Source organism: Apodemus sylvaticus, chromosome 23, assembly GCF_947179515.1.
Source record: "Apodemus sylvaticus chromosome 23, mApoSyl1.1, whole genome shotgun sequence".
NCBI lineage: Eukaryota > Metazoa > Chordata > Mammalia > Rodentia > Muridae > Apodemus > Apodemus sylvaticus.
The window spans coordinates 181,024-202,973 of NC_067494.1; the positions used below are offsets into that span (position 1 = coordinate 181,024).

At 38.7% G+C, this 21,950-nt stretch overlaps 1 protein-coding gene across 1 annotated transcript in view; it reads left to right on the forward strand.

Annotated features, from left to right (window-relative positions):
• Positions 1-21,950, forward strand: part of Clvs2 (clavesin 2) — a 137,377-nt gene that overhangs the window by 67,550 nt on the left and 47,877 nt on the right. The gene's annotated exons all lie outside the window — the stretch shown is intronic.

The following is a 21,950-nucleotide window of genomic DNA, read 5'->3' on the forward strand; positions in this document are numbered from 1 at the left end:
CTTGTTACAAGTTTTGAGGTTTCAAAAGAGTCATGACATTCTGAGTTTCTTTGTTTCTAAGAACTTTTTACATATATACAATGGAAATATGGTTACATCTATTATTTTCTCTGCCAATTCTATATGTTCCCTCAACATATTTTCTTACCAACTTCTGTTTTATTATTTGTTAATAACCCCTTAAGTAAAATTTGTGTTGCATGTATAATGTAAAAAGAGAAAGGAAAAAGTCATTTGTTATTGTGTTTCACAAAGTTAACTAAGCTACTTTCAGGTTTATTTTTCAAGTGCTTTCTATTCTTGTAAAAAAACAAGTTATTTTTTGATTTATCAGCTCCATTTTGTAGTTAGGCAATGATAGAAAATACTATTCAGTGGTTTTCTACTTCAAATACATTATCAATTTATTCCTTCTTTCATTGAAGTAAATTAAAATTGATTACAATATGTTACTAGTTACCAAACATAAAAGTTAAGTAAACATTGCTGTACATAGAATTTTGCTTCAGTTATTTTTTTTTATAATTGATGACAAGAAGTAACATGGGAGAACATGGACAATAATCTTTTAAATTTCTTTTTTTAACTTTTTTATTAGATATTTTATTTACATTTCAAATGTTATCCCCTTTCCTTGTTCCTCTTCATAAACCCCCATCCCATCCCTTCTCCCCCTGCTCACTAACCCACCCACGCCAGCTTCCATGTCCTAGCATTTCCCTATACTAGAGCAATGAGTCTTCACAGGTCCAAGGGCCTCTCCTCTCATTGATGTCTGACAAGGTCATCCTCTGCTACACATGTGGCTGGAGCCATGGGCCCTTCCATGTGTACTCTTTGGTTGGTGATTAAGTCCCTGGGAGCTCTGGAGGTATTGGTTGGTTCATATTGGTACTGTGTTCCTCCTGTGGGGCTGCAAATCCCTTCAGCTCCTTGGATCCTTTCTCTAGATCCACCATTGGGGACCCTGTGCTCAGTTCAATGGTTGGCTGAGAGCATTCATCTCTGTATTTGTCTGGCACTGACAGGGCCTCTCAAGAGAAAGATATATCAGGCTCCTGTCAGCAAGCACACAATATTGGTATCCACAATAGTATCTGGGTTTTGTGACTGTATATGGGATGGATACCCAAGTGGGGCAGTCTCTGGATGGCCTTTCCTTCAATCTCTACTCCTTACTTTGTCTCTGTATTTCCATACATGGGTTCTTTCAAGAGTATTTTATGTCTATATGTACATTTAACAGAGCTGACTATTCCTATTTTCCAAGTCCTATTCAGAGCAAAGATGCCTCTAGTTTCACATATGACGGATAAGTCAACAGTGTCCTGGAATGTCCATTTATGAAGATCTGTCTGGTAATTCACTAATTTCAGTTCTTCTAGGATACTTTGTTATGTATGCCCCTCTGGGCAAGTTTGGATGTGGGATCAGGAGTTCTGGATACACATTATTTTATGTAATTTAAAAGTCAAGTAGATGTCCTGTGGGTCAGTGCATGAGTAAGACATTCTTGCTGCCAACTGGTATGTGGATAGAAGCTATCCTTGGTAAGAACCTGACTTAGCAACCTGTTGGTGTGACTTTTCTTGCAAGATAGGTAATTTTATTGTGTGTTATCTTCTTCTGTGAGGTTTGAATGAATATGATGACTAGTGGATTGTGAGAACTTATCAAAACAATGAAGTCAAATGCTGCCTTCCAAATATTGTATACTTGGTCTCTTTATTGTACATATCTATGACAATTTGAAGGATATCTTCCAGAGGTTTCACTGTTATAACAGTTTTGCTAATAGTGTACAGTGAGAAAATATGTCCCTCCACTGTGTCTTTATAAGTCCTTCTTATGCAACCTATCTTTCAGACCACACTATTAGATTAGAACATCATTTATAATAAATTTAACAAAAATGTTTCAGACAAAATTGAAAAAGAAAAAAACTAGAATATTTCTGTAATTGTACAGGAACTGAATACCAAGAAAGAACAGCAGAAATGGGAAAGAAGACTATTTCTGTGGGCCATGGTATCATGAAGTCTGTTTTAGTCAATTATTGATGAACACGGTATAAGAGAATGAGAGCTTGCTGTTGTTACTGTTGTTGCTTTTTGAGACAAAGTTTCAGTATGTAGCTCTGAAGGGAATCCAGCTACTGATAATCCCCCTGGATTAGTCACCTATGAACTGGTGTGCCCTTCCTCCAGCCTTGAGCAGGTGGGTACAGACATTGTTTTGCCACAGTTGCCCACCTAGGATGGAGTTTTCTGATCTAGGTGAAGTCTATTGTTCTTCCAGACCTGCAGCTGACTGTAAGGTGCCAGATACCCTATTTTACTGACCAGATCCTGGCATATTGGGGAGGGGGGGTCCTCACTCTTTAAATTAAGTGTTATCCATTAAACATTGGGCCTTGATCGGAACCTTTGTCTTGGCTTCACTGCTTTCTCATCCATCCTTCCTATCTATCCCCAGCTCTTCTTCCAAGTAACCCCTTTTTTCCAAAGCTGCAGGACAGCTACAAACTGGAATTGCAGGCATGTATTAACAAGCACAATAGTAATGATAAAAATTTAAAAACAGCTCCCCTGGGGCCACTGGCAGGAGCTTTCAGATCTCCACTTCGGGATCCAGAACAGCCTGGGCTGCAACGCCACATCTCCAGGTCCTGCAAGAGGCAAGAGGGGCATCCGGGAGGCCGGCTGGGAGGAGTCAGTGTGCTCTGGTGAGTCCAGCAGGCCCCTGCGGGAGCCTTCAGATGTCTGCTTCTGGATCTGAACAGCCTGGGCCACAGCACTCGGACTCCAGGAAGTGCAAGAGACCTGGTGTACACCCGGAAGCAGACTGGGAGTGCACAGCTTGCTCCAGTGGCACGGTGCTTAGGTTCCAGTCCTGAGGCCTCTGGCGGGAGCCCTCGGATCTTGGCTTCCGGTTCCAGAACAGCCTGGGCTGCAACGCCACATCTCCAGGTCCTGCAAGAGGCCAGAGGGGTACCCGGGAGGCCAGCTGGGAGGAGTCAGTGTGCTCTTCACAGAGTTAGAAAAAGCAATTCTCAAATTCCTCTGGAATAACAAAAAACCCAGGATAGCTAAAACTATTCTCAATAACAAAAGAAATTCTGAGGGAATCAGTATCCCTGACTTCAAGCAATACTACAGAGCAATAGTATTAAAAACTGCATGGTATTGGCACAGTGACAGACAAGTGGACCAATGGAATAGAATTGAAGATCCAGAAATGAACCCACACACCTATGGTCACTTGATCTTCGACAAAGGAGCCAAAAACATCCAGTGGAAAAAAGATAGCCTTTTCAACAAATGGTGCTGGTTCAATCGGAGGTCAGCATGCAGAAGAATGCAAATTGATCCATTCTTATCTCCATGTACTAAACTTCACTCCAAGTGGATCAAGGACCTCCATGTAAAACCAGACACACTGAAACTAATAGAAAAGATACTGGGGAAGACCCTAGAGGACATGGGCATGGGGGAAAAGTTCCTGAACAGATCACCAATAGCTTATGCTCTAAGATCAAGAATTGACAAATGGGACCTCATAAAATTACAAAGTTTCTGTAAGGCAAAGGACACTGTTAAAAGGACAAAACGGCAACCATCAAATTGGGAAAGGATATTCACCTACCCTACATCTGATAGAGGGCTAATATCCAATATATACAAAGAACTCAAGAAGTTAGACCCCAGGGAACCAAATAACCCTATTAAAAATGGGGTACAGATCTAAACAAAGAATTTTTCACCTGAAGAAATTCTGATGGCCGAGAGGCACCTTAAGAAGTGCTCAACATCACTTATTCATTAGGGAAATGCAAATCAAAACAACCCTGAGATTTCACCTTACACCAGTCAGAATGGCTAAGGTTAAAAACTCAGGAGACAATCCTCAGTTGGTGAGGATGTGGAGAAAGAGGAACACTCCTCCACTGCTGATGGGGCTGTAAGATGGTACAACCACTTTGGAAATCAGTCTGGTGGTTCCTCAGAAAACTGGACATGACACTTCTGGAGGACCCTGCTATACCTCTCCTGGGCATATACCCAAAGGATTCCCTGGCATTCAATAAAGACACATGCTCCATTATGTTCATAGCAGCCTTATTCATAATAGCCAGAAGCTGCAAAGAACCCAGATGCCCCTCAAAGGAGGAATGGATACAGAAAATGTGGTATATTTATACAATGGAATACTATTCAGCAATTAGAAACAATGAATTCACAAAATTTTTAGGCAAATGGTTTGATCTGGAAAATATCATCCTAAGTGAGGTAAGCCAGTCACAAAAGAATACACATGGAATGCAATCTCTGATAAGTGGATATTAATTAGCCCAGAAGCCCTGAATACCCAAGGCACAAATCGCATAACAAATGACTCCCATGAAGCAGTATGGAGAAGGTCCTGATCCTGGAAAGGATTGATCTAGCATTGGAGGGAAATATAAGGACAGAGAAAAAGGAGGGAGGTGATTGGAGAATGGATGGAGAGAAGAAGGTTTATGGGACATATGGGGAGGGGGCATCTGGGAAAGGGGAAATCATTTGGAATCTAAACAAAGAATATAGAAAATAAAAATATTAAAAAAAAGAAACAATGAATTAATGAAATTCTTAGGCAAATGGATGGAGCTGGAGAACATCATACTAAGTGAGGTAACCCAGTCTCAAAAGATCAATCACGGTATGCACTCACTAATAAGTGGATAAGCCTGGAAAACTAGAATACCCAAATCATAATCCACACATCAAATGAGGTACAAGAAGAACGGAGGAGTGGCCCCTGGTTCTGGAAAGACTCCATGTAGCAGTATAAGGCAAAACCAGAACAGGGAAGTGGGAAGGGGTGGGTGGGAGAATAGGGGGAGGGAAGGGAGCTTATGTGACTTTTGGGGAGTGGGGGACCAGAAAAGAGGAAATCATTTGAAATGTAAATAAAAAATATATCGAATGAAATAAAAAAACCACAAAAATAAAAGAATTAATAACTTTACCTTTCTAAAAAAATTTAAATACAATGTCAGAAATGATGTGTATATAGTTAATTACAGTATGCATTTGGTGGGAAGTACATACTGACATGTGTAGTTATGACAGACAAACAAAGCAATAGCTAACACTTTGTTCTAAAACAAATATAGGGGCAAATCTTGAAAATCAGTCCTCTGATTCAAACTTGCATCTCAAATGTTATCTATGTATTTGTGTGAATTTGGGTTAATATTTACACAGCTGCCAAGCAAAATAATTTCAAAATACACTGATATTTCAAAACTTAAAATCCAAAACCAAATTCTACTTAAAAACCAAAACCCAAGTCGGTCTTTTCTTAACATTTTTAAGTGATTCATCTAGGGCAAATCCATATTACTTTAATTTTTTTAGTTTTTTAAAAAAATTTTTTTTATTCAAGCTGGAAATATTTGTACTATTTGTTGAATTCACAAAATATCCCAGGAAATATGATAGAGGGCAAGTGCCTAGAGCACAATGAAAATAATAAGAATGTAAAAGCCTTATAAAATGCAGAGTAATGTGATGGTATGAAATTTGTCAATAAAATAAAAATACTTATAAACATGTGAAACTGTTAACTCAGGAACTTTGGACAGGTCCATGGAACACTTGCTCATCCCATAAGGGCAAGTGTTTCCCCTCCCAGAAGAGAGAGGCTAAATTATATTCCTCAGACTACAGGGAGGTCCCTGCAGCTAGGAAGGCCACCTACCTCATCCCTATCAACTAATTAGTTTAAAGGTAACTCTGGTCAGAGTCACACCAAGGTACTTTATATTGTTTGTGGCTATTGTGAAGGGTGTCATTTCCCTAATTTCTTTCTCAGCCTGAGTATCCTTTGAGTATAGGAAGGGTACTGATTTGCTTCAGTTGATTTTATAACCTGCCACTTTGCTGAAGTTGTTTATCAGCTGTAGGAGTTCTCTGGTGGAGTTTTTTTGGGTCACTTAGGTAGACTATCATATCATCTGCAAATAGTGATAGTTTGACTTCTTCCTTTCCAATTTGTATCCCTTTGACTTCCTTATGTTGTCTAATTGCCCTAGCTAGTACTTCAAGTACTATATTGAAAAGATAAGGAGAGAGGGGGCAGCCTTATCTAGTCCTGATTTTAGTGGGATTGCTTCAAGTTTCTCTCCATTTAGTTAGAAGCTGGCTACCAGTTTGCTGTATATTGCTTTTACTATGTTTAGGTATGGGCCTTGAATTCCTGTTCTTTCCAAGACTTTTAGCATGAAAGGATGCTGAATTTTGTCAAATGCTTTTTCAGCATCCGATGAAATGACTATGTGGTTTTTTTTTTCTTTGAGTTTGTTTATGTAGTTGAGTTTTTGTATATGTTTGTTTTGTATTGATGAATTTCGGTATATTGAATCATCCCTGCATACCTGGGATAAAGCCTACTTGATCATGGTGGATGATCATTTTGATGTGTTCTTGGATTCGGTTGGCAAGAATTTTATTGAGTATTTTTGCATCAATGTTCATAAGGGAAATTGGTGGTGTGACTCTGACCAAACAAGTGAGAGATCTGTATGACAAGAACTTCAAGTCTCTGAAGAAGGAAATCAAAGAAGACTTCAGAAAATGGAAAAATCTCCCATGCTCATGGATTGGCAGGATTAATATAGTTAAAATGACCACTTTGTCAAAAGCAATATACAGATTCAACACAATACCCATCAAAATCCCAACTCAGTTCTTCATAGAGTTAGAAAGAGTAATTCTCAAATTCATCTGGAATAACAAAAAACCCAGGATAGCTAAAACTATTCTCAACAACAAAAGAAATTCTGGGGGAATTAGTATCCTAGACCTCAAGCAATACTACAGAACAATAGTGTTAAAAAGTGCATGGTAGCTAGAAAAGGGGAAATCATTTGAAATGTAAATAAAAAATATATCGAATAAAAAAAAAGTGCATGGTATTGGTACAGTGACAGGCAGGTGCATCAATGGAATAGGATCGAAGATCCAGAAATGAACCCACACACCTATGGCCACTTGATCCTTGACAAAGAGGCTGAAAACATCCAGTGGAAAAAAGATGACCTTTTCAACAAATGGAGCTGGTTCAACTGGAGGTCAACATGCAGAAGATTGCGAATTGATCCATCCTTATCTCCTTGTACTAAGCTCAACTCCCAATGGATCAAGGACCTCCACATAAAGCCAGATATTCTGAAGCTAATAGAAAAGAAACTGGGAAAGACCCTTGAGGACATCAGTACAGGGGGAAAGTTCCTGAACAGAACACCAATAGCTTATGCTCTAAGATCAAGAATTGACAAATGGGACCTCATAAAATTACAAAGTTTCTGTAAGGCAAAGGACACCATCAAAAGGACAAATCGGCAATCAACAAATTGGGAAAAGATCTTTACCAACCCTACATCTGAGAGAGAGCTAATATCCATTATATACAAAGAACTCAAGAAGTTAGACCCCAGAAAACCAAATAACCCTATTAAAAATGGGGTACAGAGCTAAACAAAGAATTTTCATCTGAAGAACTTCGGATGGCTGAGAAGCATCTTAAAAAATGCTCAACATCATTAGTCATTAGGGAAATTCAAATCAAAACAACTCTGATATTTCACCTTACACCAGTCAGAATGGCTAAGATTAAAAACTCAGGAGACAGCAGGTGCTGACCAGGATGTGGAGAAAGAGGAACACTCTTCTGTACAGAGCCATATTAGGGCAGTCATGCACTTGGTTGGAGTTTGACTTTGGTCAAGGACAATCCCTGGCTTCAGGCAGGAATCTGCCATTCGGGCGTAATAGGGAAGTAGGTTTAAGCAGGAATTTTTATCCTTGGGTGGAGTGCTAAGAATGTACTTGGCTATGGTCAAGGTTAACTTCTCCCAGATAGCCAGGATCCTGCTTCACCTAGGGTGGAGTGCTAGAAGTAAAGGTTAAGTTCATTGTTCCTCCAGGTCTAGGAATTCCTGAATTAAGCAGGTGACCCACCCAGCTGCTGGAGCAGTCAAGACGAGGACCTCCAAGAGAAGCTAGACAACTTCCACCGAAACTCAGCCCGGAGTCTGGGGGGAAGGGTTTGCCCAAACTGTTAAAAGGTCTGGCGCCATTAAAGTTTCCAGCCTCGATCAGTGAAACATTGTCCTGGCCATTTTTCTTTTTGCCCCTTCCATATTCATCCCTCAGCTTCTGTTCCAGAAACCCACTTCGTAATAGCTGTGGGCAGCTATGGAACCCAACACTCTTCCACTGCTGGTGGGGTTGTAAATTTGTATTACCACTCTGGAAATCAGTCTGGCGGTTCCTCAGAAAATTGGGCATGTCACTTCCGGAGGATCCTGCTATACCACTCCTGGGCATATACCCAGAGGATTCCCCAGCATGTAATAAGGATACGTACTCCACTATGTTCACAGCAGCCCTATTTATAATAGCAAAGCTGGAAAGAACCCAGGTATCCCTCAACGAAGGAATGGATACAAAAAATGTGGTATATATACACAATCGAGTACTATTCATCCATTAGAAACAATGAATCCATGAAATTCTTAGACAAATGGATGGAGCTGGAGAACATCATACTAAGTGAGGTAACCCAGTCTCAAAAGATCAATCACGGTATGCACTCACTAATAAGTGGATATTAGCCTAGAAAATTGGTATACCGAAAACATAATCCACACATCAAATGCTGTCCAAGAAGAACGGCGGAGTGGCCCCTGGTTATGGAAAGATGCAGTGTAGCAGTATAGGGCAAAACCAGAACAGGGAAATGGGAAGGGGTGGAGGGGGAAGAGGGGGAGGGATGAGGGCTTATGGGACTTTTGGGGAGTGGGAAGTCAGAAAAGGGGAAATCATTTGAAATGTACATAAAAAATATATTGAACAATAAAAAAAATAAAGGTAACATTGTTCTGCTAATCATTGTGCTTAATGGCAGCTGCCCCAGAGGACTGTACAAAAGACCCACTTAGCCTGTATCGCGTGTCATTCTGTCTCCATGTGCAGGATGGCCCCAACATGCTGGATAATAAATAAAAATCCTTGTGCTTTTTAAAATAAAAATCGATGGATTTCTGTCTCTGCTTGGTCCACTCAGGGGCTCTCGACAGTAAGTTAAGACTCCCTCAAGTCTTACATATATACTATGTGTGTTCTTTAGTGATTAGGTTACCTCACTCAGCAAGATATTTTCTAGTTCCAATCATTTGCCTAAGAAGTCATTTCTTAATTGCTGAATAGTACTCTATTATGTACATAAACCATATTTTCTCTATCTATTCCTCTGCTGAGGGACATCTGGGTCCTTTCCAGCTTCTGGCTATTATAAATAAGGCTGCTATGAACATAGTGGAGCATGTGTCATTATTACATGTTGGAGCATTGTCTTGGTATATACCCAGGAGTGGTATAGCTGGGTACTCAGGTAGTATTATGTCGAGTTTTCTGAGGAACCACCAAAGTGATTTCCAGAATGGTTTTACCAGCTTGCAATCCAACAAGAAATGGAGGAGTGCTCCTCTTTATCCACATCCTCTCTGGCATGTGGTGTCCCCTGAGATTTGATCTTAGCCATTCTGACTGGTGTGAGGTGGCATCTCAGTGTTGTTTTGATTTGCATTTCCCTGATGATTAAGGACTTTGAACATTTCTTTAGGGGTTCCTTAGCCATGTGGTATTATTCCTTAGTTGAGAAGTTTTTTTAGCTCTATATCCCATTTTTTAGTAGGGTTATTTAGTTCTCTGGAGTCTAACTTCTTGAGCTCGTTCATATATTAGATATAAACCCATTATTGGATGTAGATTTGGTGAAGACCTTTTCCTAGTTTTCTGGTTGCTGTTTTGTCCTACTGACAGTGTCATTTGCCTTACAGAAGCTTTGAAATTTTATGAGGTCCCATTTGTCTATTCTTGATCTCAAAGCATAAGCTATGGGTGTTCTGTTCAGGAAAATTTCCCCTGTGACCATGTGCTTCAGGATCTTCCCCACTTTCTCTTCTACTAGGTTGAGTGTATTTTGTTTTATGTGGAGGTACTTGATCCTCTTGGACTTGAGCTATGTACAGGGAGATAAGCATGGATCAATTTGCATCCTTGTACATGTTGACTACCAGTTGACCTAGCACCATGTTTTGAAAATGCTGTCTTCCCCCCCCCCCCCCCCCCCCCCCCCCCCCGCCCCAACTGTATGGTTTTAGCTCCTTTGTCAATTATCAAGTGACCATAGGTATGTGGGTTCATTTCTGGATTTTCAATTCAATTTCATTGATCAATCTGCCTGTCACTGTACCAGCACCATGTAGTTGATACCACTATTGCTCTGTAATACAGCTTGAGGTCAGGGATGGTGATTCCCCAGAGGTTCTTTTACTGTTGAGAATAGTTTTTGCTATCCTAAGTTTTTTTTTGTTTTTCCAATTAAATTTGGAAGTTGCTCTTTCTAACTCTATGAAGAATTGAGTTGGAATTTTGATGGGCATTACATTGAATCTGTATATTGTTATTGGCCAGATGGCCAATTTTACTGTATTAATCCTCCCAATCCATGAGCATGGGAAATCTTTCCATCTAATGAGATTGTCTTCAATTTCCTCAGAGACTTGAAGTTCTTGTCATACAGATCTTTTACCTGCTTGGTTAGAGTCACACTAAGGTATTTTATGTCATTTGTCACTATTGTGAAGTGTGTCATTTCCCATATTTCTTTTTCAGCCTCTTTATCCTTTGAGTATAGGAAGGCTACTGATTTGATTGAGTTAATTTTATATCCAGCCACTTTGCTGAAGTTGTATATTGGGTGTAAGAGTTCTCTGGTGGAATTTTTGGGATAACTTAAGTATATTATCATATCATCTACAAATAGTGATACTTTGACTTCTTCCTTTCCAATTTGTAACCCGTTGATTTCCTTTTTTTTTTTTTTTTTGTCTAATTGTTCTGGCTAGGAATTTCAGTATTGAATAGGAAGGGAGAGAGTGTGCAGCCGTGTGTAGTTCCTGATTGTAGTGGAATTGCTTCAAGTTTCTCTCCATTTAGTTTGATGTTGGCTACTGGTTTCCTGTATATTGCTTTTACAATGTTCAGATATGGGCCTTGAGTTTGTGATCTTTGTAAGACTTTTACTAAAAAGTGATATTGAATTTTGTCAAATGTTTTCTCAGCATCTAATGAAATGATTCTGTGATTTTTTTCTTTTAGTTTGTTTATATTGTGGATTACTTTGATGGATTTCCATATATTGAACCATCCCTGCATCCCTGGGATGAAGACTACTTGATCATGATGCATGTTCATTTTGATGTGTTCTTGGATTCAGTTGGCAAGAATTTTATTGAGTATTTTTCATCAATATTCATAAGAGAAATTGTTCTAAAGTTCTCTTTCTTTATTGGGTCTTTGTGTGGTTTAGGTATCAGGGTAATTGTGGGTTCATAGAATGAATTGGGTAGTGTTCCTTCTGTTTCAATTTTGTGCAATAGTTTGAAGAGTTTTGGTATTAGTTCTTCTTTGATGGTCTGATAGAATTCTGCATTAAACCCATCTGGTCCTGTGCTTTTTTTGGTTGTTTTGTTTTGTTTTTGTTTTTGTTTTGTTTTGTTTTTTGTTTGGAGACTATTAACTATTGGTTCTATTTCTTTAGGTGTTATGGGATTGTTTAGATCATTTATCTGTTCCTGATTTAACTTTGGTACCTGGTATCTGCCTATGAACTTATCCATTTCATCTAGATTTTCCAGTTTTGTTGAATATAGATGTTTATATTAGGATCTGGTGTTTTTTTTATTTCCTCATTATCTGTTGTTATGTCTCCATTTTCATTTCTGATTTTGTTGATTTGGATACTGTCTCTGTGCCCTCTGGTTAGTTTGACTAAGGGTTTATCTTTTTTTTTCAAAGAACCAACTCGTGGTTTGGTTGATTCTTGCATAGTTCTTTTTGTTTCTTCTTGGCTGTTTTCTGCCCTGAGTTTGATTATTTATTAGCATCTATTCCTCTTGGGTGTATTTTTTTCTTGTTGTTCTAGAGCCTTCAAAATTCCTGTCAAGCTGTTAGTGTATCTCTTTACAGTTTCTTTTTGGAGGTATTCAGAGCTATGAGCTTTCCTCTTAGCACTGCTTTCATTGTGTTCCATAAGTTTGTGTATGTTGTACCTTTGTTTTCATTAAATTCTAAAAAGTCTTTAATTTTTTTCTTTATTTGTTCCTTGACCGAGTTATCATTGAGTAGAATGTTATTCAGTTTACAAGTGTATGTGGGCTTTTTGTTGTTTCTGTTGTTATTGAAGACCAGCCTTAGTCTGTGGTGATCTGATAGGGTACATAGGATTATTTCAGTCTTCTTATATCTGTTGAGTTCTGTTTTGTGACAGAGTATATGGTCAGTTTTTGAGAAGGTACCATGGGGTGCTGAGAAAAAAGGTATATTCTTTTGTTTTAGGATAAAATGTGCTATAGATATCTGTTATATCTATTTGGTTTGTACCTTCTGTTAGTTTGACTGTGTCTCTGTTTAGATTCTGTTCCACAATCTGTCCACTGGTGAGAGTGGGGTTTAAAAGTCTCCCACTATTATTGTGTGAGGGGTAATGTGTGATTTGAGCTTTAGGAAAGTTTCTTTTATGTATGTGGGTGCCCTTGCATTTGAAGCATAGGTGTTCAGAATTGTGAGTTCATCTTAATAGATGTTTTCCTTTGATGAGTATGATGTGTTCTTCCTTATCTTTTTTGATTACTTTAGGTTGAAAGTAGATTTTATTCCATATTAGAATGGCTTCACCAGGTTGCTTCTTGGGACCATTTGCTTGGAAAATTGTTTTCCAGCCTTTTACTCTGAGGTAGTGTCTGTCTTTGTGTCTATGGTGAGTTTACTGTATGCAGCAAAATGGGTCCTGCTTATGTATCCAGTCTGTTAGTCTATGTCTTTTTATTAGATAGTTGATTCCATTGATATTAAGAGATATTAAGGAAAAGTGATTTGTGATTCCTGTTATTTTTGCTATTAGAGGTGAAGTTATGTTTCTGTGGCTCTCTTCCTTTTGGTTTGCTAAAGAAGAGTATTTTCTTTCTTTTTCTAGAGTGTATTTTCCCTCCTTTTGATGGTGTTTTCCATTCATTATCCTTTGAAGGGCTGTATTTGTGGAAGGATATTATGTGAATTTGTTTTTGTCATGGAATACCTTGGTTCTTCCATCTATAGTAACTGAGAGTTTTCTGGGTATAGTAGCCAGTGTTGGCATTTGTGTTCCCTTAGCATCTATATGAAATTGGCCCAGGATATTCTGGTTTTCATAGCCTCTTGCAAAAAGTCTGGTGTACTTCTTATAGGTCTACCTTTATATGTTACTTGGCCTTTTTTCCCTTACTGCTTTTAATATTCTTTCTTTGTTTAGTGCATTTGGTATTTTGATTAATATGTGATGGGAGGAATTTCTTTTCTTGTCCAATCTATTTGGAGTTCTGTAGTCTTCTTGTATGTTCATGGGCATCTCTTTCTTTAGTGTAGGGAAATTTTCTTCTATAATTTTGTTGAAGACATTTACTGACCCTTTAAGCTGGAATTCTTTGCTCTCTTCTATACCTATAATCCTTAGGTTTGGTCTTCTCATTTTGTCCTGGATTTCCTGAATGTTTTGGATTAGGAGCTTTTTGCATTTTTCATTTTTTTGATTGTTGTGACAATGTTTTCTATGGTATCTTCAGCACCTGAGGTTCTTTCTTCTATCTCTTGTATTCTGTTGTTGATGTTTGCATCTATGACTCCAGACTTCTTTCATATGTTTTCTATCACCAGAGTTGTTTCCCTTTGTGATTTCTTTTTTGTTTCTACTTCCATTTTTAGATCCTGGATCACCTGCTTGATTATGTTTTCCTGTAATTCTTTAAGGGAGTTATTTATGTCCTTCTTGAAGTCCTCTATCAACATCATGAGCTGTGATTTTAAATTTAAATCTTGCTTTTCCCATGTTTTGGGGTATCTAGGACTTGCTGTTGTGGGAGAACTTGGTTCAGAATGTGCTATCTTGCCTTGGTTTCTGTTGGTAATGTTCTTGCATTTACCTTTTGCCATCTGGTTATCTCTGGTTGGTCCTGCTGTCTCTGGCTGGGCCTTGTCTTTCCTGTGGGCCTGCAAGCCTGTGTCAGCACCCCTGGGAGACCAGCTTTCCCCTGGCACAGAGAGCTGAGAGCTGTGGCTCAGTCCAGCTCCTGTTTGCAGATGGAGCCTGGAGGGATCCTATCCAGGCTGCCCTGCCACTCCTGTGTTCCCTGCACTCCTGGCCTTAACCAAATTGCAGTCACCAGAGAGAAAATGGTTGTCTCACCTCTGAACCTGTGTACCAGTTCTCCCCTGGCAGGACTGGTGCACAGAGGGCTGTGGAGCAGCCCAACTCCTGGGTGCAGATGGAGCCAGGAAGGACTCTGTCCCAGCTGCGCTGCCACACCTGTGTTCCCTGCACTCCAGACCATACCTGCCTGCAGAGTCACCAGATAGAAAACGGTGGTCTCACCTCCAAATCCTGATGTTAAAGCACTTCTTGAAAACCAGTTCTCCCCATCAGGACTGGTGCACAAAAAAAGCTGTGGAGCAGCCCAGCTCCTGGATGCAGATGGAGCCCAGAAGAACCATGTCCCAGCTGCTCTGCCACTCCTGTAGTCCCTGCACTCCTGGCCATCAGCCCTTGGCTTCTTTATGTCACCTCAACTAGTTTTTAAAATTTTTTGGGAATATTGAACATGATAGAAGTAGAAAAAAAAACTCTTATGAGGTCCTCTATGAAAGGAAATTTTGACAAGTTCCTGGTTAGACAGAAATCTTTCCATCTTCAAGGGAGAATATGCAGAAAAACTGTGGCTTCATAGAGTGAATTGGATAGTGTTCCTTCTGTTTCTATTTTGTGGAATAGTTGAAGAATATTGGTATTAGATCTTTGAAGGTCTGATAGAATTCTGCACAAAACCCATGTGGTCCTGGGATTTTTTTCTTTTTTCTTTTGGTTGGGAGACATTTAATTACTGCTTCTATTTCTTTAGCAGTTTTGTGACTGTTTAGACAGTTTATCTGATCCTGATTTAACTTTGGTATTTGGTATCTCTCTAGAAAATTGTCCATTTCATCCATATTTTCCAGTTTTGTTGAGTACAGACTTTTGTAGTAGGATTTGATGATTTTTTAAAAATTTCTTTAGTTTCTCTTTTAATATCTCTCTTTTCATTTCTGATTTTGTAAATTTGGATACTCTTTCTGTGCCCTCTGGTTAGTCTGGCTAAGGGTTTATCTATTTGTTGATTTTCTCAAAGAGCCAGCTCCTGGTTTTGTTGATTCTGTGTATAGTTCTTTTTGTTTCTACTTCATTGATTTCAGCCCTGAGTTTGATTATTTCCTGCTGTCTACTCCTTTTGGGTATATTTGCTTCCTTTTGTACTAGAGTTTTCAGGTGTCCTGTTATGCTGCTAGTGTGTGTTCTCTCCAGCTTTTTTTTTTTTTTTTTTTTTTTTTTTTTTTTTTTTTTTAGGAGCCACTCAGAGCTATGAATTTTCCTTTTAGCACTGCTTTCATTGTGTCCCATAAGTTTAGGTATGTTGTATTTTCATTTTTATTAAATTCCAAAAAAGTTTTTAATATCTTTATTTTTTAATTGACCAAGTTATCATTGAGTAGAACATTGTTCAGCTTCCATATGTATGTGAGCTTTCTGTTGTTTTTATTGCCATTGAAGATGAGCCTTATCCATAGTAATCTGTTAGGAGGTATAGAATTACTTCAATCTTCTTATATCTGTTGAGGTCTGACTTGTGGCCGATTATATGGTCAGATTTGGAGGAGGTACCATGAGGTGATGAGAAGAAGGTATGTTCTTTTGATTTAAGATGAAATATTCTATAGATATCTATTAAATCTATTTGATTCATAACTTCTGTTAGTTTTACTGTGTCTCTGTTTAGTTTGTGTTTCCATGATCTGTCCATTGAAGAAAGTAGGGTATTGAAGTCTCCCACTATTATTGCATGAGGTACAACGTGTGCATTGAACTTTAGGAAAGTTTCTTTTATGAATGTGGGATCCCTTGGATTTGGAGCATAGATGTTCAGGATTGAGATTTCTTCTTGATAGGTTTTTCCTTTGATGAGGATGAAGCATCCTTCCTTATCTTTCTTGATGACCTTTATCTGATATTGGAAGGTCTACTACAGCTTGTTTCTTGGGATCATTTGCTTGGAAAATAGTTTTCCAGCCCTTTACACTGAGGTAGTGTCTGTCATTGACACTGAGGAACATTTCCTGTATGCAGCAAAATGCTGGACCCAACATTCTCATATCTGGTATGTTAGTTTATGTCTTTTTTGTTGGGGAATTGAGTCCATTGATGTTAAGAGATATTAAGGAACAATGATTGTTGCTTACTGTTATTTTTGATGTCACTTTTATGTTTGTGTGTCCATCTTCTTTTGGCTTTGTTGAAAGAAGATCATTTCTTGCTTTTTTTAGGTATGGAGTCTCTCCTTGTGTTGGTGTTTTCAGTCTATTATGCTTTGTAGGGCTGGATTTGTGGAAAGATATTGTGTCAGTTTGGTTTTGTCATGGAATATCTTGGTTTCTTCATCTACAGTAATTGAGAGTTTTGCTGGGTATAGTAGTCTGGGCTGGCCTTTGTGTTCTCTTATGCTCTGTATAACATCTGCCCAGGATCTTCTAGCTTTCATAGCCTCTGGTGAGAAGTCTGGTGTAATTCTGATAAGCCTGTCTTTATATGTTACTTGACATTTTTCCCTTACTGCTTTTAATGTCATTTCTTTGTTTTGTGCATTTAGTGTTTTGACTATTATGTGATGGGAGGAATTTCTTTTCTCATCCAATTTATTTGAAGTTCTGTAGGCTTCTTGAATGTTTATAGGTATCTCTTTCTTTAGGTTAGGGAAGTTGTCATATAAAGTTTTATTGAAGATATTTACTGGCCCTTTAAGTTGGGAATCCTTACCCTCTTCTATACTTATTATCCTTAGGTTTGGTCTTCTCATTGTGTCCTGGAATTCCTGGATGTTTTGGATTAGAAGCTTTTTGCATTTTTCATTTTCTTTGATTGTTGTGTCAATGTTTTCTGTGTTATCTTCTGCATCTGATATTCTCTCATCTATCTCTTGTATTCTGTTGTTGATGCTTGGATCCATGACTCACGACTTCTTTCTTAGGTTTTCTATGTCTTGAGTTGTTTCCCTTTGTGATTCTTTTATTGTTTCTATTTCCATTTTTTGATCGTGGATGATTTTGTTCAATTCCTTCACCTGTTTGATTGTGTTTTTTTGCAATTCTTTAAGGGATTTTTGTGTTTCCTCTTTAAGGACTTCTAGCTGTTTACCTGTGTTCTTTTGCATTTCTTTAAGGGAGTTATTTATGTCCTTTTGAAAGTCCTTTATCATCATCATGAGATGTGCTTTTAAATCAGAGTCTTGCTTTTCTGGTTTGTTGGGGGTAACCAGGGCTCACTTTGTTGGGAGTACAAGGTTCTGATGATGCTTATTATCCTTGGTTTCTGTTGCTTATGTTCTTGTACTTGCCTTTCACCAACTGGTTATCTCTGTTGTTTGGTGGTCTTGCTGTCTCTGTCTGTGGCTCGTCTGTCCTGCAAGCCACTGCCTGTCAGTACTACTGGGAGACCAGTCGTCTTCGGGAGAAATTTAGGTTTAGGTGTGGTATAGGGTCAGCTCTGGGGTGCAGACAGAAACCAGAAGGATCCTGTCTCCAGCTGATCCTTGATTTCTGTGTCCTGATGGCTCTGAGTGTGTCCCTCTGTGGCCTGGAATTTGAGGTGGTCTAGCCTGTGTTGTCAGGTGTGTAGGTACTCCTGAGAGACCAGCTCTCTCCTGGTGGTATTTGTGTATGTAGCTCTGTGTCCCAGGATCAGCTCTAGGAGCAGAAGGAAATCAGAAGGCTCCTGTTCCAGGATCCCCTCTGTTCCTGTGTCCTGATGGTCACAGGAACCTCAGGTCAGGTTCCTCTGAGCAGCAGGGGTGGTCCTACCTGCTCTCACAGGCCTGTCCACATTCCTGGTAGGCTAGCTATCTCCCTGTGCCACCTTGGTATAGAGCCCTGTGGCAGAGGATGGGCTCCAGCTTCAACAGAAAAAGACATTTATATTAGCTGAATATTGAATAATTTCTTGGTCTTTCCTCAGTTTGGCAGAACATGTAGAAGCTGGAATGTTTGTGCTAAAACCATGTTGTGGAAGTGAGTGAACAACTTGTCTGAATTCACTGTCTAGAAACAATGACAAAGAGTATACATCTATAATCTACATTTGTTCTACTACAAATGATAGCAACAGAGGAGCAGGAGTTAGAATTGTGAACAAGTGCTAGTTTGAGTTCTTTCAGGAATCTGACATTGTAGCAGATGAGATATGCTCAGTATAAACTATAAAATATGGGTGTAATATTTTCATATATTACCAGATTATTCAGAAAGGACATCCCCACAAGATGCATTAAGATTAGCAATATGGTTAGCATGTCAAAACACAGAAATTGGGGTAGGTCTAAACACTTTTGAAGAACTCTAATAGAGAGGCTGGAAGAGAGCCAGATATACCAACTACTATAGTAATTACTTGTACTTCCTACAGTATGACACAGAAAATAATATTGTGTGTGCTGTATATTCATGACTATCATGAATAACTATAATCGCACTTCCAAATCATCTTTGTAGAATTCCATGTCATATGTACAATGCTTAACTTAATAAGATTGGAAATGAAGACCAAGATATTTATCAGTCCTTTTGTTTTTAAATGGTAAGAACATGAGTGGTGCTTTAAATAGTATTTAAAAATGTCATCACTATTCTAAAAATCATGCATAAAATTTATAACAAAAGGATCATAAAGGTATGATGCAATGATTTTTATCCTAGTAAAAGTTTAAGAGTAGATGTATGAGCCAGGCATGTCGGTACATGCCTGTAATACCAGCTATGTGGGAAGCTGATGAAAGATTGCAAGTTCAAGATCTCCCTGGATTTCAGAGTGAGTTGAAGTGCAGTTTAGGCAATTTAGATAGACTTTGCTTCAAAATTATTGGCAAAAGTATTGAGTCTGTGTTGGGGAGATGTGGAAGGTATTAAAGGGAGGAAAGGAAGGAGAGAAATGTAAAACTAATTTAATAAAAATATTGTTAAACAAGGCTGCAGGGAAGTAGTTGAGTGCTTTCTCTCTGGCACAATTCTGTATGTTCAATTCTCATGTCTATAAGAAGTAAAGTATGAAATTTGTAATCCCTGGGTTTCAGATAACATAATACATAATATTTGTATGTGTATCAATTTTATTTCTATTAGGTTTGTAAAATTATAAAGTTATATCTAGTATACAAGCTATATAAAATAACTAGAATTGGTACACGGTGCTAGAGGAAGGAGGCATTTAAATTGAGGCAGTCCCTGGTTTTGTTAGTATGAGAAGCATGCACTTTGGCAAGCAGCATCAGCACCACACCCTTGGATGTGCAGGCAAAGGGTTGGATGTGGGATGTGGCAAATGCAGAGAAGACATGAAAACAATGTGCATGGATGAGAGGAAACAAGTCAATTACCATAAACTATAATATAGTCATGGTATTCATTGTTGATACTGGACAGCAGTGGCACTGAATATATGTGGCCACCCTCAAAAGTAGTGAGCCTCAGGATTAATGTTATGACCATATCACTTTTTTGTATTGTAAACAGCTTATTGTCTTATGCTGGTACATATTTTAGATCAGAAAATCTTACTTAGAACTTAAATTAAAAATAATAATGACATTATATTTTACCCCCATTGTGACCTTTTTCTTTTCTTTGCTCCTACTCATGTTCTGAAGAAGATAGGAAAAATTATCAACTATGGTGCTACTTGAAAGACAAGTATAGTTGCTGTTTTTGTCCTTTTGACAGTGTTCTTTGCCTTACAGAAACTTTGTAATTTTATGAGGTCCCATTTGTCAATTCTTGATCTTAGAGCATAAGCTCTAACGTTCAGGAACGTTTCCCCTGTACCCATGTCCTTAAGGGTCTTCCCCAGTTTCTTTTCTATTAGTTTCAGTGTGTCAGGTTTTATATGGAGGTCCTTGATCCACTTGGAGTTGAGCTTAGTACAAGGAGATAAGAATGGATCAATTTGCATTCTTCTGCATGCTGACCTCTAGTTGAACCAGCACCATTTGTTGGAAAAGGCTATCTTTTTTCCACTGGATGGTTTCAGCTCCTTTGTTGAAGATCAAGTGACCATAGATGTGTGGGTTCATTTCTGGGTCTTCCATCCTATTCCATTAATCCACTTGCCTGTCATTGTACCAATACCATGCAGCTTTTATCACTATTGCTCTATAGTAATGTTTGAGGTCTGGGATACTGATTCCCCCAGAATTTTTTTTACTGTTGAGAATAGTTTTAGCTATCCTGGGTTTTTTGTTATTCCAGATGAATTTGAGAATTGCTCTTTCTAACTCTATGAAGAACAGAGTTGGGATTTTGATGGGGATTGCATTGAATCTGTAAATTGCTTTTGGTAAGATGGCCATTTTAACTGTATTAATCCTGCCGATCCATGAACATGGAAGATTTTTCCATTTTCTGAGGTCTTTTTCGATTTCCTTCTTTAGAGATGTGAAGTTTTCTGGCAGAGGGCTAATATCCAATATATACAAAGAACTCAAGAAGTTAGACCCCAGAGAACCAAATAACCCTATTAAAAATGGGGTACAGAGCTAAACAAAGAATTTTCACCTGAAGAACTTCTGATGGCTGAGAAGCACCTTAAGAAATGTTCAACACCATTAATCATTAGGGAAATGCAAATCAAAAAGAACCCTGAGATTTCACCTCAACACCAGTCAGAATGGCTAAGGTTAAAAATTCAGGAGACAGCAGGTGTTGGCGAGGATGTGGAGAAAGAGGAACTTTCCTCCACTGCTGGTGGTATTGCAAGATGGTACAACCACTCTAGAAATCAGTCTGGTGGTTCCTCAGAAAACTGGACATGACACTTCTGGAGGACCCTGCTATACCTCTCCTGGGTATATACCCAGAGGATTCCCCGGCATGCAATAAGGACACATGCTGCACTATGTTCATAGCAACCTTATTTATAATAGCCAGAAGCTGGAAAGAACCCAGATGTCCCTCAATGGAGGAATGGATACAGAAAATGTGGTATATTTACACAATGGAAATTACTCAGCAATTAAAAACAATGAATTCATGAAATTTTTAGGCAAATGGTTGGAACAGGAAAATATCCTAAGTGTGGTAACCCAATCACAAAAGAATACACATGGAATGCAATCACTGATAAGTGAATATTAATTAGCCCAGAAGCTCTGAATTCTCAAGACACAATTAGCCTATCAAATGATACCCAAGAAGAGGGAAAGAGAGGGCCCTGGTTCAGAAAAGAGTTGATCCAGCAATGTAGGGGAGTACCAGGAGAGGGAAATGGGAGGAGGGTGATTGGGAAATGTGTGGAGGAAAGAGGGTGTATGAGACAGACGGGGAGGGGGGAAAGCATTCAGAAAGTAAACAAAGAATATAGAAAATTAAAAAAAAAAGACAAGTATAGTTAAAGGAGCTATTTTGTTGCTTTTCCTCATCTGTTTATGAATGAAACTGATTCTTTTGGAGTTTCAATATAGCAGAAGAGATGAGTCTGGTCCTTTGGAAGAGAATCCTCAACATATTCAACCAGGTGTCAAGTTTGTGAGCCATCTGAGCTAGGGAATCCCATTACCCTAGGCACTAGGACACAAATAGGCAGAATAGACTTCACGTCATCATTCTTGTCTCAAACCTACCCCAGGATTGCTTTGCCAAGAAGAAGTAGGCTTTATTAGAGTCCCACTTTCCTCCCTCTGAGTGAGCTCAGAGTGCTTTTGAGGCTCATTTAAACTACTCAACGAATCTTGAAGT